A 17,167-nucleotide genomic window follows, 5' to 3' on the forward strand; every position below is an offset into this window, starting at 1 on the left:
CAGATAAGGTATGATTGGCATTGGTTGGCATTAGGAATGGGACTAACTATCTAATTCCTCCCCTCTTAGTCGGAATGGGCTGGTCCTGCTTAATTCCAGGATGGGGAGTCTTAGCTAGGATAGTAAGGAGGAAAGACTCAAACACTATAGCTTCTACTCCAAGGGTCATAGGGATCGGTTCTTGTTCCAGTTTTTCTGTGAGACCACTACTCCAGAGAAACTGCAAGAATACTAAAATTCCAGATATCAGAAAAGCTACAGCAGAGTGACCAGCAACCACAGTTGTACAGACTACAGCTCAGACACCCATCACCTAGATCACATAAAGGTCAGACCACTGAAAGCCTGCATCTCACAGTGGAAACCTAAAGCAGCAAGCACCTGCAGTCAGAAGTTCAGGAGAGAGACATCAGCTAGTAAAGACTTCTAAACTAAGTACTTCTGGCCTGATTCTTAATACCACCTTTTGGGTCCATTCACACATTCGTGTGTGTTTTGCGGATCCACGGATCCGCAAAACGCGGCAGCGGCAATGTGCGTTCCGCATTTTGCGGACCGCACATTGCCGCCACTAAGAGAATATGCCTATTGTTGCCCGCTATTGCGGACAAGAATAGGACATGTTCTATTTTTTTCAGGATCGGAATTGCGGACCCGGAAATGTGGGTCCGCACATCGTGCGGCCCCATAGAAATGGATGGGTCTGCAATTCCGTTCCGCAAATGCGGAATGGAATTGCGGATGTGTGAATGGAGCCTTTCGCTGCGCCGATCCACAGGGAGCAACAGCCCGAGAGAGTATATCGTGACACATCATCATCATAATCAGGGCCACTACCACTCCCATCCTGTGCATCGGCTCCTCAGGGGCTCGCTGCACAAATGTTATGTTCTATGTGCTGTATTTGTAGGATTAATAGCATTAATATATGATATTAGGTAAGTATAAATGTGTGTATCTACAAGTATACATTTCTTTTCTAAATTAACACAGATTTATATGCAATATGTTTTATAGTTCCTTTTTCACCACTTGAACACATTTTCTAAGAAGTAATTTTGACATATCCTGACTTTGTGTTGAGATGTAAGATTTTCCTTCCAGCATTGGTCCTGTTTATTTTATAAGCAGTAGTACAAGGGCAGCTTAAGGCGACATAAATAAAAAAATAGAGATTGTCCGAAAAATAAGACTATTGTCATTAGCCCGCACATAAAAGTACTGTAGTTGTCAAAGCAAATTAAATGTGTCTGGTCAAATGTATTGAACCAAAAGTGATTGGCTGACTGCTGAACCAATGTAGAGCAGCACCAACAATTGCACCTAAGTAATCACTGCGGAGATGAACAAGACAACAGGGATTCTGACTTATTCTAGGATGCGAATCTTGGCCGTGTCTGGCACTGAATAATAGGATTTTCAATTGCTTTTTAGATGTATTTGTCAAAACACATGAAAGAATGTTGAAATGAACCCATTAGAAAAATGTACTGCAGTTCATCAGCACAGAGAATTGGACTAGAAAGTCATTGTTTTTTACTGAGAGGGACATAAATGGCGTAACTTCATGGCTATATCACAATGTAGAAAGGGAAAAAACTATTTTCCTGCAATTGACTTGAAATGTCCTTAAATAATAAATACTCCTGGAAATATATACATTCATAAATCAAGGCCCAGAGCTTTCCTTTCCTTCATATTTCTAACGAGGTGATTCAACACTGTTACAGGAATTGATTAGTTCAGCCACAAGTGCAATAATATTTCTCCATCCAGATTCAAAATGTGACATGGTCAATGCCTCTCCGATAAAGGAGCAAATCAAACTAACAGTTACTCCACTGCACAACTGCTTTAGTAAATATGTCCCATAGGACACAATTTTGTATTAAAATGTGCCCCCATAAAAGGTGCAAATGTGATCATAAATGTGGGCCTAGACTTTATATTATTTTATTACAGAATATCTGATCAACAAATCCTAAAGGAACCCAACCAGTCTCATTTAGTTGTATTAGCTGGTGGACATCCCACACACTCTCTGACAGATAATATGCCCTCTAGAGAAGGCTATACTATAGGAAATGAGCAGCATAGTCATGTATGAAGAGGGGGTGGAAGGCTTATTCTACATGTGGAACAAATGACAAATTGTGGCTGCTACCTATCTTAGGGCCTAGGGGAATCTGAAAAAGGGGCATGCAGAAAATGTTTACAGCATCCCCCTCTTGCCACACGTGCATTTCCCTGGCCCCCTGGTAAGCCGTTAAATCACAATATTTTCTGAAATGATTTACTTGCTTACTTTATAAATCTAAACATCATTGAAGACATGGTCATAAAAAATATTGTTGCTATAATTATTTGGGTAGTTGCTTGTCGTAGAAAACTTATAGAAGATAAAACGACCTGATAAAGCTGAGATACATTTTATTGGCTGGACATGGATGAACAGTTTATGCTTCCAGAGAGAATGATGGGTGATTTACAATTTGCAAACACCCTTGAATATCAGGGGCCCTTGAGACAGAAATATGTAGCCTGTTCTGCAAAGCATTTTAATGTGCATTTGGTTGATATATGCTAGTGCATTTGTCTCAGGATGCTGGATCTCAGAATACCAGCCACTATAGCTTTTGTTAGAAGCTAAAAATTTTTTGAGTAATACACTAAAAAGACATTATGTAGAGAAACTAACAAATACGAGCCTTTACCCAGAATATCATTATTCATTTTCAAGACCTAGTCTATAATTACATGGAAAATGCTTCACTTAATGACATATTCCTGATTGCAGTCAAAACATGTAGTCCTGAGAAATCCCAGCAGTCGTGATCGTAGATGCTTGTATTGTCTTATATTTAGCGAGTCATCTATCTCCTAGCATTATCATTATCACTAAAAACTATTTTAAAAATATTGTACTGACTTTGATTTGAAAGAAGTATAAAGCAGCCATTCATTTTCTTTACTTTGTTGGCTAAATTTCATTGTGTGTCTGCCATAATAAGAAATTCTGTTTCTCTTTTCAACTTTGTTCATGTAGCTAAAATATATTAATTTACTACACAATGAAAGTCATTTTCACTGCTTGATTTAAATATTTATTTTAATTAGGTTAAAGGAGTTGTCTTATCATGGACAATGGGGGCATATCGCTAGGATATGCCCCCATTGTCTTATAGAGCTATCCAGAGAGCCTGGATAGCTCAGTCGGTAGAACATCAGACTTTTAATCTGAGGGTCCAGGGTTCAAGTCCCTGTTCGGGCGTTAGCTTTTAGGATGAGAAATCAAACACGTTAAAAAAAAAAAAAAAAAAAATCTCGAACACGTTATTGCCATGAAAGTTAGGTATATGAGAGCTGCCCTTCTTTACTTGTGGGTCTACATTCTCGATATAGGTGTGGGTTACCGCACCTAGAAACATAGAAACATAGAATGTGTTGGCAGATAAGAACCATTTGGCCCATCTAGTCTGCCCAATATACTAAATACTATGGATAGCCCCTGGCCCTATCTTATATGAAGGATGGCCTTATGCCTATCCCATGCATGCTTAAACTCCTTCACTGTATTTGCAGCTACCACTTCTGCAGGAAGGCTATTCCATGCATCCACTACTCTCTCAGTAAAGTAATACTTCCTGATATTACTTTTAAACCTTTGACCCTCTAATTTAAAACTATGTCCTCTTGTAGCAGTTTTTATGCTTTTAAATATTCTTTCCTCTTTTACCTTGTTGATTTCCTTTATATATTTAAAAGTTTCTATCATATCCCCTCTGTCTCGTCTTTCTTCCAAGCTATACATATTAAGGTCCTTTAATCTTTCCTGGTAAGTTTTATCCTGCAATCCATGTACCAGTTTAGTAGCTCTTCTCTGAACTCTCTCCAAAGTATCAATATCCTTCTGGAGATATGGTCTCCAGTACTGAGCACAATACTCCAAATGAGGTCTCACTAGTGCTCTGTAGAGCGGCATGAACACCTCCCTCTTTCTACTGGTAATTCCTCTTGCTATACACCCAAGCATTCTGCTAGCATTTCCTGCTGCTCTGTGGCATTGTCTGCCTACCTTTAAGTCTTCTTTGTGGTGTTCTCCGAGTGGGTCGATGCAACTTAGCTTCCTAGTCACTTTCGCAGTCTTCATTTTTCTCATCACTTTTTATAGCACCCATACCTATAAGACAATGGGAGCATATCCTAGCAATGAGACAACCCCCTTAATTTAGATGAGTATAAAGACTCAAGCTCAAGGTGCCCTTGCGTTGTATGGATCCATATCCTACATCATCTGTACCTTTGTGTGCCTGTGATTTAATGTTAAGGCAAATAAACGTTTCATATCAATGGCTAAAAGAAAAAAGATTGTGCCATGGTCCTGTACGTGTAGAGGATTGCACACAGTGGGGAACATTTTAAATGTATATACTCCACTATTGAGAAGTAAAAAAGATGCAAATTTTGGCGCACGCTATATTTGTGGCATAATTTGTGACTTTCCCCCCTTCTTGCTACTTTTCAGAAGTGGTGACACTACACTAAACTTCGTTGGCTAGGCCCAGGAACTGCCTCTATGCTCTCACCTGAACCTGACTCTTGCTTTTGCTGCTCCGTCTCTTAGCCAAGCAATGGTAGCCGCTGGCTCTATTATGCTTTATAGCGAGGTTGACTTTTGTAAGAGCAGTCGGCAGTTACAGGCCAGAACAGACTCCTTTAGGCGTGCAACTACTGATGATGACAGTCAGGTGGGAGCACATGTTGCAAGAGGTTAGGGACATGCACAAGAGACAGGTGAGGGTGACACAAGTAATAAGCAAACATATATAGATGATGATGTAGCTGATCACATGTTGGAGTCGGGTTAAGAGGGTACATTGTTATCATCATGGGGCATGTGTGCCCATGAGACAGCAAGGTGGAAGCAGTGGGAGATAGGAGAGGTAAACCGTATGCTACTTGTGAGACTATCTGTGATGAACACACTGGCAGTGCATGGGTTCATAAAAGCAGCAACAGGTAGGCATCACGCAGTGGTGGAGGGAAAATTTGATGCAGTGTGGGAATATTTCACACAGTCACTGTGGGACCTTAGCGCAGCGGTATGCAGCATGTGTGGGCAGAAGGTGAGGTGTCAGCCCGATGCAGCAACCGCTGTATCCCCAGCGGCTCTTATCCCCTCTCTAGCAGTCAGGGCTAGTCAACATCAGTAGATGAAAGCTGTTGTTCCTTCCCTTCAACATTAATGTTGTCAATTGCTCCTGATGTTCCTCCTTGTTACTTGTTTTGACAGTGATTGATCACCGAGGCAGTTGCAAAAAGGCAACAGTATGCATGCACTCATCCAGAAGCTCAATATGCACCTGGCCAAGTTGCTGGAACTACAGTTTCCTTCCTTTCCATGTAGTTGACTCTGCACTTTTCAGAAAACTGTTGGCTTCTGCCACCTAAGGCGGAGAGTCCCAAGCCGACATTACTTTTCCCAAAAACGTGCGTTGAACAGAAGGTGGGCCAGTTGGTAGAGTTCATGCCAGTGTTGATGTATGGAGTTTTAACTATCGTCAATGACAATATATGTACTTCACAGCTCACTGGGTAAATGTCGTTCCAGACCAGGCACACCAGTAACTTGGTCAGGTGATGGCAATACCGCCCCCATGTTGTAATCATGGGATTTATGCACCAGTGGACTCCTCTTCCTCTACCTTGTCCTCACCCTTCCCAGTGGTCCTCCAGGATATCACCTATGCAAAGCTAGGCGTTGTCACGTGGTTTTGCATCTCATCAGCCTGCGCAACCAGAGCCACCGGGGAGGAACTGCTCCTCATCATCATCATAAATAAACTGAATATTGGCTGTCTCCTCATCAACTGGGGATAGACACATTGTCAGGATTTGGCAGAGGGATTACTACTGGCTATCCACATTGTTAGACCTTCGCTATAGGTCAAAAATGGGTGATTTTTTTTTTTAGATCTTCTGAGAGGGGAGCAAAAATGGACTACAATAGAGACATGCTGTGTAATCAGTTGAACACTGCCTAAGAGTGCCATTTGCCATCTAGGGGGACCCTCTGCATTCAAACTCCACTGCCATGACTGCTAGTGGATGGGGAAGGGGCAGGAGCAGCCCCAGCTCTATAAGTAGCAAGTTAAGTCTGGAGTCTTTGATGAGCAGTTTTCTTCAGTCGCCTTCTGAAGATACCACCCAGTAGCAGCAGCAGTGGGACATGCAGCAGAACCTCAACCAGCAGGTGGTGGCATACTTGGACTGCACCCTGTAATCCATGATCACCTAGACTACTGGGCATGCAAACTTGAAGTGTGGTTGCAACTGGCCGAGTTTGCTATAGGCATGCTTTTCTTACTGGCCAGTAATGTGTCAGCAGAGCCAGTGTTTGGTGCAGCGGGGGGCATAGTTGCCCCTAAGAGAACTCACTTTACCTCCCAAAATGTTGAGATTAAAAGGATTTACAGAGACCGGTTCTTGATGCAACAGAAAAGATCATTCTGCATTACTGATCATACTGTAGTGTGCTGTCACACTGGAATATTGTGCAAAAGGGGGCGGTTACTTCTGGCCACATTGGGCTGCCACCATTCTGATGCTGCCAGTTGCTTGAGGCCACCCACCTGCTGCCCCCCCACTCTATCATGTGGCCACTATTTTCACTGTTACTGACACTGCTACTGCCACCCTCTCCACTCTGTCATGGGGCCACTATTGTCACTGTTACTGCGACTGCTGCTGCCACCCTCCTCTTTCTCTCATAGGGCCACTATTGTCCCTTTTACTATTGCTGCTTCTGCTGCCAGATCAAAGTTTTCAAAGCTTTGCTCATCTCTATTAATAATATTCATTATCTTCAAAAGGGAATGTATCACATATTTATTTTAACCCATTAAAACCATATAGAGACACACCATCTTTTTTCCTTTGTTTTTATTTTCTGAATGTACATTTTTTTAAATCCTTTTTCCTGTACATGATTAGGGGGCTGCCACCTTGCCTGGGGAGATGTTAACAGCATTTACAGATATGCTTTACAGCAGTTATATGGACCATAGACACAATGAACAGGTTGGGACCTCGTTGTCTTCTATGGTGCAGTTTTCTAGGCAGACTCTAGGGGTCATTGTGCAAGAAGGTCGTGCAGAAAGACTATATTCATTGCCTTTAGGTAATGGTGGACCCAGTAATATCTGTCCAGATGTGTTACCCTTCAATGTAATTCTGTATTTAATTATAATGAAGTAACTGCTGAAGAGTGATCTCTGCAGAAAAGGAAATGCCGGCATATTATTAAGCTAAGAGGCCATTGTGAAAACTGCAGGATGTTATAGTCACTAGTCTCCATTCATTTCTGAATATGTTATGACTTATTATGCGAACATGGTATTGTGAAAGAGTGCTGTAGAGTGAGGAACTCACAGGGAGCTTTTTGACTACCTGTCTGGGGGTTGCAGATGCAGATGCAACCACGAGCATAGCAAATGGATGGAAGGGGGGGGGGGGTCAGGCAGGGCATGGCCCCATGAGCAAAGGGTTGAGGGGGCACCAGTGCTTTCAGAGAGCAAGGAAGAGCCCTGCACAGCGGGTCGCTCGCTAACTAGGCTGCCAGCTGTAGACCAGTCTAATAAGCAATCCATCGGGGCTGCTCTGGCACGCAGGACACATTATGTCACATGCAGTGGAGTGCTAGAGCTGACTGCTGCAGTGAGTATTGGCTTTGCCTCTCCTCACACTAATGCTGTCTGGAGGCCTCTTCTTGCCTTGTGTGGCCCTCAGGCAGTGGCACTTTGCCCCTGCTATCCCAGTGTTATCTGTGGTGTTACTGCAGGTAACAAATACATTATCTGTACAGAGAGTGATGACTGTAGCTTTACATAGAACTTCAGGTACCTCATACTATATTATATGCACTCTGCTCATGAAGCCAATACAAATATGATATTTGTCATGTTGCTTCATGAATAGAGTGCAGATAATGTAGCAGTCCTATGTAAAGCCACAGATATTACAATGATCATTCTCTGTAGAGATATGCCATTGTTACACCCCAGATAGTCAAGTGATAACTCTTTGAGTTATGTAGTAGGCATCGCCTGCAGCAATCTGATGTAACACCACAGAAAACACTGCTCTCTGAGAACAGATAATGCAGTAGAAGATGTCCCTGTAGTCCTAACAACACAGAGAACACTGTGATAACTCTCTGAGAACAGATAACGCAGTAGATGTCTCTTGCAGCAGTCCTATGTAACACCTCAGATAACACAGTGAGAACTCACTGAGTGCAGATAATGTAGAAGATGTCCCTGTAGTCCTATCTAACAACACAGAGAACACTGTGATAACTCTCTGAGAACAGATAATGCAGTAGAAGTATCTTGCAGCAGTCCTATGTAACACCTCAGATAACACAGTGAGAACTCACTGAGTGCAGATAATGTAGAAGATGTCCCTGTAGTCCTATCTAACAACACAGAGAACACTGTGATAACTCTTTGAGAACAGATAATGCAGTAGATGTCTCTTGCAGCAGTCCTATGTAACACCTCAGATAACACAGTGAGAACTCACTGAGTGCAGATAATGTAGTAGATGTCCCTGTAGTCCTATCTAACAACACAGACAACACTGTGATAACTCTCTGAGAACATACACTCACCTAAAGAATTATTAGGAACACCATACTAATACGGTGTTGGACCCCCTTTTGCCTTCAGAACTGCCTTAATTCTACGTGGCATGGATTCAACAAGGAGCTGATAGCATTCTTTAGAAATGTTGGCCCATATTGATAGGATAGCATCTTGCCGTTGATGGAGATTTGAGGGATGCACATCCAGGGCACGAAGCTCCCGTTCCACCACATCCCAAAGATGCTCTATTGGGTTGAGATCTGGTGACTGTGGGGGCCATTTTAGTACAGTGAACTCATTGTCATGTTCAAGAAACCAATTTGAAATGATTCGAGCTTTGTGACATGGTGCATTATCCTGCTGCAAGTAGCCATCAGAGGATGGATACATGTTCTCATTCTGTTTACGCCAAATTCGGACTCTACCATTTGAATGTCTCAACAGAAATCTAGACTCATCAGACCAGGCAACATTTTTCCAGTCTTCAACAGTCCAATTTTGGTGAGCTCGTGCAAATTGTAGCCTCTTTTTCATATTTGTAGTGGAGATGAGTGGTACCCGGTGGGGTCTTCTGCTGTTGTAGCCCATCCGCCTCAAGGTTGTGCGTGTTGTGGCTTCACAAATGCTTTGCTGCATACCTCGGTTGTAACGAGTGGTTATTTCAGTCAACATTGCTCTTCTATCAGCTTGAATCAGTCGGCCCATTCTCCTCTGACCTCTAGCATCCACAAGGCATTTTTGCCCACAGGACTGCCACATACTGGATGTTTTTCCCTTTTCACACCATTCTTTGTAAACCCTAGAAATGGTTGTGCGTGAAAATCCCAGTAACTGAGCAGATTGTGAAATACTCAGACCGTCCCGTCTGGCACCAACAACCATGCCACGCTCAAAATTGCTTAAATCACCTTTCTTTCCCATTCTGACATTCAGTTTGGAGTTCAGGAGATTGTCTTGACCAGGACCACACCCCTAAATGCATTGAAGCAACTGCCATGTGATTGGTTGACTAGATAATTGCATTAATGAGAAATAGAACAGGTGTTCCTAATAATTCTTTAGGTGAGTGTATAATGCATTAGATGTGACTTGCTGTTATATATTATTCTACAAATAACACAGTGATAAGCCTCTGAGTACAAATAATATGGTAGATGTGACTTGATGTTCTATATAATACCAAAGTTAACACAGTGATAACTGTCTGAGTACATATAATTCAGTATATGTTCCCTGCAGTCTGATCTAATATCATAAAAACCACAGTGATAACTTGTACAGGTAAAGTAGATGTTACCTGCAGTCCTATGTAACACAGAAAACAGTGATAACTCTGAGTACAGGTAAGGCTACTCTAACACCCGCGTTTTGGCTTTCTGTTTGTGAGATCCGTTCAGGGCTCTCGCAAGCGTTCCAAAACGGATCAGTTTTGCCCTAATGCATTCTGAATGGAAAAGGATCCGCTCAGAATGCATACCACAGATAACACAGTGATAACTGTCTGAGTACAGGTAATGCAGTAGATGTTACCTGCAGTCCAATCGTATATCATAGATAACACAGTGATAACCCGTACAGGTAATGAGGTAAATGTTACCTGCAGTTCTAGGTAACACAGATAACAGTGATAACTCTCTGAGTACAGGTAATGTGGTAGAGGTTACCTGCAGTCCTATGTAATATCATTGATAACACAGTGATACTGTAACTCGCTCAGGAAATGCAGTAGATGTTACCATGTAAAACAGATAACAGTGATATCTCTCTGAGTACAGGTAATGTGGTAGATGTTACCTGCAGTCCTATGTAATATCATGGATAACAAAGTGATACTGTAACTCGTTCAGGAAATGCAGTAGATGTTACCATGTAACACAGATAACAGGGGTATCTCTCGGAGTACAGGTAATGCAGTAGATGTTACCTGTAGTTCTAGATAACACATATAGCAGTGATAACTCTCTGAGTACAGGTAATGTGGTAGAGGTTACCTGCAGTCCTATGTAATATCATGGATAACACAGTGATACTGTAACTCGCTCAGGAAATGCAGTAGATGTTACCATGTTAGGCTACTTTCACACCTGCGTTCAGGTGTCAGCTTGTGAGCTCCGTTTGAAGGGGCTCACAAGCGGCCCAGAACGCATCCGAACTGCCCTAATGCATTCTGAGTGGACGCGGATCCGCTCAGAATGCATCAGTCTGGCAGCGTTCAGCCTCCGCTCCGCTCAGCAAGCGGACACCTGAACGCTGCTTGCAGCGTTCGGGTGTCCGCCTGGCCGTGCGGAGGCAAGCGCATCCGTCCAGACTTACAATGTAAGTCAATTGGGACGGATCCGTTTGAAGATGATACCATATGGCTCAATCTTTAAACGGATCCTTCCCCCATTGACTTTCAATGTAAAGTCTGGACGGATCCGTTCAGGCTACTTTCGCACTTAGAATTTTTTTTAAACTATAATGCAGACGGATCCATTCTGAACGGATCCAAACGTCTGCATTATAGGAGTGGATCCGTCTGTGCAGACATCAGACGGACCCGCTCTGAACGGTAGTGTGAAAGTAGCCTAACACAGATAACAGTGATATCTCTCTGAGTACAGGTAATGCAGTAGATGTTACCTGTAGTTCTAGGTAACACAGATAACAGTGATAACTCTCTGAGTACAGCTAATGTGGTAGAGGTTACCTGCAGTCCTATGTAATATCATGGATAACACAGTGATACTGTAACTCGCTCAGGAAATGCAGTAGATGTTACCATGTAACACAGATAACAGTGATATCTCTCTGAGTACAGGTAATGCAGTAGATGTTACCTGCAGTTCTAGGTAACACAGATAACAGTGATATCTCTCTGAGTACAGGTAATTTGGTAGATGTTACCTGCAGTCCTATGTAATAACATGGATAACACAGTGATACTGTAACTCGTTCAGGAAATGCAGTAGATGTTACCATGTAACACAGATAACAGTGATATCTCTCTGAGTACAGGTAATGCAGTAGATGTTACCTGCAGTTCTAGGTAACACAGATAACAGTGGTATCTCTCTGAGTACAGGTAATGTGGTAGATGTTACCTGCAGTCCTATGTAATAACATGGATAACACAGTGATACTGTAACTCGTTCAGGAAATGCAGTAGATGTTACCATGTAACACAGATAACAGTGATATCTCTCTGAGTACAGGTAATGCAGTAGATGTTACCTGCAGCTCTAGGTAACACAGATAACAGTGATATCTCTCTGAGTACAGGTCATGCAGTACATGTTACCATGTAACACAGATAACAGTGATATCTCTCTGAGTACAGGTAATGCAGTAGATGTTACCTGCAGCTCTAGGTAACACAGATAACAGTGATATCTCTCTGAGTACAGGTAATGCAGTAGATGTTACCTGCAGTTCTAGGTAACACAGATTACAGGGATATCTCTCTGAGTACAGGTAATGTGGTAGATGTTAGGCTACTTTCACACTAGCGTTCAGAGCGGGTCCGTCTGATGTCTGCTCAGACGGATCCGCTCCTATAATGCAGACGTTTGTATCCGTTCAGAACGGATCCGTCTGCATTATAGTTTGAAAAAAAAACTAAGTGTGAAAGTAGCCTGAGCGGATCCGTCCAGACTTTACATTGAAAGTCAATGGGGACGGATCCGTTTGAAGATTGAGCCATATGGTGTCATCTTCAAGCGGATCCATCCCCATTGACTTCCATTGTAAGTCTGGACACATCCGCTTGCCTCCGCACGGCCAGGCGGACACCCGAACGCTGCAAGCAGCGTTCAGGTGTCCGCTCGCTGAGCGGAGCGGAGGCTGAACGCTGGCAGACTGATGCATTCTCAGCGGATCCGCGTCCACTGAGAATGCATTAGGGCTGGACGGTTGCATTCGGGGCCGCTTGTGAGCCCCTTCAAACGGAGGTCACGAGCGGACACCCGAACGCAGGTGTGAAAGTAGCCTAACCTGCAGTTCTAGGTAACACAGATTACAGGGATATCTCTCTGAGTACAGGTAATGCAGTAGATGTTACCTGCAGCCCTAGACCATGGCAGAACGATAATCTCAGCTGAATGATGCAATGCCACTCCATATGACTGCGGACTGTCCATCATCTACTAGGCTAGCTAAGCTTATTTACATCAAATGGCTTCTGTACATTGTGGGTAAATACTGTATTTTGGTATAGAATAAATGTCTTTGAATAGGAACCCCAGGCACAACTTTGCTTGGGGCTACAGAAATGCCAAGCCTGTCCCAGTCCATTAGTGCGCTGAGGCGTGGCAGGACTGGAGGCCTAGGCTCTAAGTCAGAAGGCCTCCATATTCATTATAATATTCAGATTGACAGATCGATTGATTGATAGATAGATAGATAGATAGATAGATAGATGTAGACATTGCTTTCCCTTCACATAAAGGGGAGCACCAAATAAAGTTAAAGGGAATTTGTCATCAGAAAATGACCTATTGTTTGAATCACTTTTTTATGTTAAACACATTTTTGAGAATTTTTGATGATGTTATTTTTTATGTTAAATTTTCTATGTAAAATATTTATATTTAAAAAACATTAAATAGTGCACTGGCCACTAATAATAAGTGCCACTTCTTGTTCGTTAAAGATCACGTTACTGCAGTTACCTGCTTATCTGTTATCCCAATCCTGTCCATACCGATATCACCTCTATCTATACATAACACACAATCCACCACACATAATAGGTGATTGTAAAAGCTTATCTACTCCTAGCTTGTAAAATGACCTCTGCACAGGTCACAGAGCATGCCTAGAATACTCTCCCATAGAAGACAAGAAGATCCCCTTCTGACCATTGTGTCTGTGCCCATGTGGCTACCTTAAAGGGGTTTTGTCACTTCAGCAAATAGCATTAATTATGTAGAGAAAGTTAATTCAAGCCACTTACTAATGTACTGTTATTATCCATATTGCTTCCTTTTCTGGCTGGATTCATTTTTCCATCACATTATACACTGCTCGCTTCCATGGTTACGACTACCCTGCAATCCATCAGTGGAGGTCATGCTTGCACACTATTTCCTATAGTGTGCAAGCACGGCCACCACTGCTGGATTACAGGGTGGTCATAACCATGGAAGCGAGCAGTGTATAATGCGATGGAATGCGCCTGTCCTACCGCAAGACTAAAGAAGGAGAGCCGGATTTACAAGAGCGGCTACGAGCAGGATAGCCGTCAAAACATCAGACAGGTAACGGCAGTTGAGGTTGCTATTGGCAACCACGTGGGACGCCACGGCTGACCTGACAACCCATTGCCTGAAAGTTACACTCACCCACCTAACAAGTTTGAATATTACTGTATCAAAATATTTTAATAATATTCAACAGAACTCCACTAACCATCACTAATCCATTGGGACATTGTGCAATATAAACTTTATCAATATTGGCAATATTAACCATTATAGAAGGACACAATTATCCAACAGAAGAAAGGAGACTACAAGATTATCTATCATAGGAGAAGACACTGGACTTTCTTTATCACATTTTTATATTTCTCTATATATATTTTATATATATATTTTTTACCCATTTTCCCTTTTTCTAAGCTTTTGATTATCCATCAAGGGCACTTACACTAACCAATTCACCACCGTCAGGATCATTTTGCCCACCAAACAGATTGGATACCACCTTTTCTAAATCACCTTATTTTTATTCTATATTTATTATTTCATTTTACTTTTCATTTATTTATTTCTCTATTGCACATGCACTTATTGCACCAGCATTTGCACCAATTACAATCAAGTTTGTATTGAATACATGTCTGTGTGGGAATTCCAATACACCATTTTATTTGTATATCTTATATCTATACCATATATATATTTTTAAAATATTTTAAAGATTATTTTTTAACTAATAAATATCAAGTTCTGCATAAGACCAGATGAGGAGTGCTCGTCTATACAATATATCACCGATTCAAAACTTGCTGATTGGGTGAATAAGGTTTCAATCAGGTGAGCCACCCAAAACAAGCTGCAATACTCTATAGTGAAGACCAGGTAGTTGCTTAGTCACGCCCCTCCAGAGTATAGCCAGTCATTGGCGCACTGGGTCCACACCCGCTTGCATAACAAAAGGAAGCAATATGGATAATAACAATATATTAGTAAGTGCCTTGTAATAAATTCTTCTACATAATAAAGCTCAGGCAAGATGACATTGTAATCCATCCATAATAAGGTTCAGAAAATAGAATAAAAAAAAGAAATTGATTGTTTTCCTATCTGGTTTTTACTGGTAAAAATAAATAAATTGTGAGACATTCCCTATAAGCTTCATGGGGGGGATAGGTGGGTGGTGAAGTGCAGTACTGAATCTATGCACCGAGTGCAAGAAAGCCTAGCTACTAGTGTCGCTAACATGATTGTATATGGTATTAACTAGGTAGCCACTGGCGGCTCTTTAACGATAACAATGTATGTCTTTTTTAAAACTAATAAAAAGTATAAATACAAGAACAATGCATAAAAAAAAAGAAAAAAAAAAGAAAGCCTAGTTACATCTCCATATGCAACAAAGGATGTAATGCAATCAAACTTGACTCCCTTTGAATTTGCTCACCATATTACAGATGGCTAGGAAGTTGCATTTCTTATTTTAGCAAAAATAACTACAACTATGTAACGAATAACCTTCCCTTTATTTTAAAATTACATTATTTTTCCAGTGTTCCGTCCTAATATGCAATTTATATTTGATGAAACTGCTAAGAAAGGGGAACTCTTTTCATCAGTACTACTTATGACCAGCAATTAGGAGCAGTCAAAGGCTCCTTTAGCGTTTCAAATTACAGTCTGTACTACATAGTGAGGAAATGTTCATATTTAATATAGTCTGTCAGTGGCATGAAATCACTGCACTTAAGTTTAGATTTTTTTTCAAATAGTACAGTATTCTAAATGTTAGTATCATATTATTTATGACAAATATATAGCCAAACTGTCAATCAGGCTTCCCTTTCTTAGGCTACTTTCACACTAGCATCGGGGCTCCGCTTGTGAGCTCCGTTTGAAGAGTCTCACAAGTGGCCCCGAACGCATCCGTCCAGCTACCAATGCATTCTGAGTAGATGCGGATCCGCTCAGAATGCATCAGTCTGGCAGCGTTCAGCCTCCGCTCCGCTCGGGTGTCCGCCTGGCCATGCGGAGGCAAACGGATCCGTCCAGACTTACAATGTAAGTCAATAGGGACGGATCCGTTTGAATTTGACACTATATGGCTCAATTTTCGAACGGATCCGTCCCCCATTGACTTTCAGGCTACTTTCACACTTATAATTTTTTCTACAATATAATGCAGACGGATCCGTTCTGAACGGATCCCAAGTCTGCATTATATGAGCGGATCCGTCTGGGCAGACCCCAGACGGATCCGCTCTGAACGCAAGTGTGAAAGTAGCCTTACTTATCCTCTGTGCCAACAGCTGATAGTCCGCCACTGGTTACATCTCTTTATTTAATCCTTCAAATACAGTGATTACTTTATTGAAAGGGATAGTAAATGATCTAAAGATACAAAGAGTATGAAATAAAGATTATGGCAATTGTTTGGTCATATGTCTGAGAAAAATAAAAATGCAGAATATCATAGTGCTACACAGACTGTATGAAGAATGCAAAGTAAATTATAGTCATTTTATAATAATATCTAAAGTGTGCATACATTGTTTGTGCCTGCTTGTTATCTGGGTTCTGGTGCTTTAGACTGTTATCTTTGCTTCTCACTGGTCTTCACTATTCACAATATTTCTAATTCTTCATGTTTTTTATTAGAACGACTCTGTTATGATGCCTCTAATTAATGCTTGAGTTAAACTGATTGCCTCATTAAAGGGAACCTGTCATCAACTGTCACGGTGGGGAGTGGGGGAAACCCCCCACCATACAATGTCAGAAATTAAAGAAAGCCACTAGGCCTGGATGCTGGGATAAGGGGGCAGGTCACCTCTTAAAGCGTCCCTAATCCACGCCCTAACTCCTCACCGTATGAGCGGACCTGGATGGTAGGACGGCTTATACCCAGGAAAACCTAGGACCCTGAGTCGCCCTGATAATCCCTCACATAGGAGCAGTGGAGAGACGACCTGTTCTTCCTAGACACGGATGAACAGGAGTCTCAACCGGCCAGAGAAAAGCCAAGTGGAACGGCAGGTAAGTATCCAGTGGCGGGAATAACCAATGAACTAAGAACCCCAGAATGCATGGTAACTTACCTGCCTTAGCTGCTGGATGGCACAACAGAAGACACACCAAGGAGAACTGGAACCCATACAAACGTACTGCAATCCAAATACAATACTGGACTCAGTACGTACTGACACACAAAGGAACCAGCACTCCAACAAAAGCTCACTGAGTAGACTTTTGGTTCCCCCTCCAGGGAACCCAAGGGACCACCTTTCGGAGGTACAGACAAACAGGGGAACATCTAGCAATCATGCTGGACAGAATACACCAAAC

The 17,167-nt window shown here is 42.0% G+C and overlaps 1 protein-coding gene and 1 non-coding gene across 2 annotated transcripts in view; both read left to right on the plus strand.

Annotated features, from left to right (window-relative positions):
* The window catches only part of DMD (dystrophin), a 3,443,536-nt gene that overhangs the window by 135,217 nt on the left and 3,291,152 nt on the right, over window positions 1–17,167 (plus strand).
* TRNAK-UUU lies at window positions 3,199–3,271 on the plus strand. Its single transcript has one exon. It is a non-coding gene; the product is annotated as a tRNA-Lys (tRNA).

Source organism: Bufo bufo, chromosome 3 (assembly GCF_905171765.1).
Source record: "Bufo bufo chromosome 3, aBufBuf1.1, whole genome shotgun sequence".
NCBI classification, from domain to species: Eukaryota; Metazoa; Chordata; class Amphibia; order Anura; family Bufonidae; genus Bufo; species Bufo bufo.